Source organism: Mizuhopecten yessoensis, unplaced genomic scaffold (genome assembly GCF_002113885.1).
Source record: "Mizuhopecten yessoensis strain PY_sf001 unplaced genomic scaffold, ASM211388v2 scaffold7539, whole genome shotgun sequence".
Lineage (NCBI taxonomy): Eukaryota > Metazoa > Mollusca > Bivalvia > Pectinida > Pectinidae > Mizuhopecten > Mizuhopecten yessoensis.
In genome coordinates, this window is record NW_018407098.1 from 55,628 (window position 1) to 59,116 (window position 3,489).

Below are 3,489 nucleotides of genomic sequence, written 5' to 3' on the forward strand. Positions count from 1 at the left end.
TTCACTGGTCATTTGCCTGATGAGAGTGACAGTGTACATATCGTACACGTCTTTGAAACGTCACATTGAAAATTGTATTGGTTGGGTAAAAAGAACTTATAATTCACACTTACCAACGCGAAGAAAATGCTTAGAAATACTCACCTTGTGTATTTCACACACATGTATAGAGTAATTACAAAACAGTATGCTAACGATTTTCATCTATAAATGCATTTTACCACCTACCAGGCTTCAGAACAACTTGAGAAAAACTTCAAAAAATATTTCCCTATTTGGGTTTGTGTTTTCTAAAAAAACAAAGAACGTCTACTCGCGCCAGGTGACGTCCTGGACCGAAAATAGCATGCACACAAATATGTTCCGCGTAAGAAAATAGTCCATCATAAACAAACAATTATATAATAATGAAAAAACATTGTGAGGATAACAACACCATTTTCTATTTGTTAACAGTTGTCACAGATCGAGGATTTCGATGATCATTACGCCATAAAGTCTGTTGAGTTGGTTTGCAATTAGAAATAAACAGTTTATCACACAATCTTTTTTGAGTTTTTTCGTTCGAGCAAATTTCTGATCGCCGCGATGAGAAAATTGCTCACGACAAACTCTGAATGCACAGTGTGATTATCTATAAATATCAATAAGATATCTATACATGATCAGAGTATTCAACAAATAATATCGTGGTGACTGTTCCGGAATCAATGTGATGTCCTTTCAGTCACTAAATCTGATATAAACCATTCTGGAGGGAAATTAATACAAGCTCTGAGTTTGTTTGTCCATCCCTCCGAAATCCTACATGTAATACACATGTTTTATTGAATGCAATACGTTTTAAAACTAAACCATGTTCTATGACAATTGTGCTATTCCTAGGGTTCTTTAGACTGTGTAAATCATTCCCTGCGTAAGACAGATTGTATGATAGCCGTGATGGATGTATTTGGTTGAATTATTCCTGAAGTTTGGCAAACTGTATCGAGATGGATATTTTGTAGATAATCCCTGGGGTTCGTCAAATTCCACATTTGAACCTTTTGCATGAAATGCAAGTATTTTACGACTCTAATGTATTCAGGATATGTACCGCATATGTTTTGTCGATAATGGCGCCGAACTGAAGGCCAGGGACTGTTGATAATGGCGCCGAACAGAAGACGACAAGGGACTATTCATAACGGCGGTGAACTGAAGGCCAGGGACTGTTGATAATGGCGCCGAACTGAGGGCCAGTGACTGTTGATAATGGCGGTGAACTGAAGACGACAAGGGACTATTCATAACGGCGGTGAACTGAGGGCCGGGGACTGTTGATAATGGCGCCGAACTGAAGACGACAAGGGACTATTCATAACGGCGGTGAACTGAAGGCCGGGGACTGTTGATAATGCGGCCAAACAAATGTCCAAAGACATTTTTATTTCATCATACATGACCGATATTTTAAGGCAAGAGACTGTTGTGATTTTATCCTACATAAACTATTTATGGATTCACAAAGACAACTCCTCGAAAGCCTTCCATCAACAAATATACCGTCTCTTTATTGGGAGTCGAGGATGGTTGGAGGAGCTGTCATCCACACTGAGGCGGTGTGATACTTTGATTCTTGGAGAGATGTGTATCAGCGTCAGCTCACTGATCAATTACGACATGTCATGCGTAGAGGATACGATTGTCAGTCAACGAAAAGTCCTACCTCTGATAGAAAGATACCTATCGATTGAAAATAGAAATTATTCATGCATGAGTTGTGATGGGATAAGACATCCTCGTGACACGTCTTATCACGTTTGGTTTAATAAAAAAAACTTACTGGGTTAGAGTGGCAGAGGACGATGATGTGATCATACCGTCATTCTAGTTACGATAGGTAAGTGCGGTCTGTAACACTAGTAACCTAGTCAATGGCACTAGGTTAACCATTAAGGACAAACAGATCATTGTCGCATGTCTGATAGGCGTTTTAATGAGTGCTATGGACATAAAAAGGCATGTAGTGTGTCTATTTTAGGCAAGGTCATTGCCTTAGAGTTGGCATACTCGTCAGTTTGGACATTGGAAGTACGCCGAAGATATTTCCACATACTCGCTTCAAGCAATATTAGTTTTGCAAAGTTATAAAAGCGTATTATTATATGTATACTAAACCAAAACATAAATAAGTAAAGATTCCCATACACAAACAGCAATATGAATGGTCCGTTTTATAAATTTTCTTATAAGAATATTCTATTTGGGTTTAATTATCATTTTATGCCGCGCCAGAAAAAAAACATGAAATGAGAGCTAGGTCACATAGAATTTTCAAAACAAAATTAAGTTAAAAAAAATAGGTGAAAATGTTTTACCTTGCCAAAGGTCTCATATTGTCATCTCGAATCATGACAAAAAGCTAACCTGAAATCTGACATGAACTCATGTGTGAATCATTAGTCGTTTATAATTGACTATTTCTTCCGGGTTTCACTGTACCTAAGGAAGTGCCGACATTTTAGAATGTAATTGCTTGATGAGAGTAGGGGTCTTCCTGGGTATAAACACGTATTAAAAACCAAACCGGTTAGCATTCGTTTAATATGTGCGCAAAATGACACTACAATAAATAGAACACGTCGACGATTTTGAATGAGCACTTTTAATCAGATCTTTTGAAGACTATGGAAAAGGAAGACTTCAAATATATCATTTATCTCAGAAAAGTGTAAATATATGTAAAATACAACCAATTAAAATATCCAATGCACAATCTCTACCCCTCCCCCTAAAATTGGCCCTTAAAGAAAAACGCATACGACTTACCCTGAAGCCTAACTTTTACAAATCCCACAAGTAATAAGACACTGTTTGGAAAACAAACTAAATCCAACTTTTTCCTTGAGAGCAGTCCAAATATCAAATTTCTCATTGTTGACTACATTCCTTTGGCTGTCGCATTTTGCATGTGACATCGCCTATACCAAGTATGTGTTATTTACAGGGTCGATCAGAAATTCAATATGGCCAGTATAGTTGCTATTCTGAAAACCTATTTGCTAGTAAAGCGTTTACACTATGAAGACTTAGAGTTCATAATAAAGTACTGGAGTGTTGGTGCGGTTCTATGCGCGTGAAAGAAACGATATTCGGAAGGGAAAGTCCCTGGGGGAACATCTCTCAACCAGCAAACAAAATAGAACGTTCTATTGGGTTTATTCTTGAATGAAAGCTTTTTAACTTGCACTGTCAGCTTTAATGACAAGTATATGACAAGGGTTAAAATATGGTACGAATATATAGTTGATACTTCTCATAACCATGGTATGTATTATATCACATGTATATGCTTTTTCTCAAATCAAACTGTATCGAAATAAATATTAAAATATGATAATATTTGTGTATAATCCTCCTTATGATGTACATGTTATTTCCTCACATGCTCTCATCATTTGGCGTTCTATTTCTTTATTGTTTAATTTTACTTACATCAAGCTATGA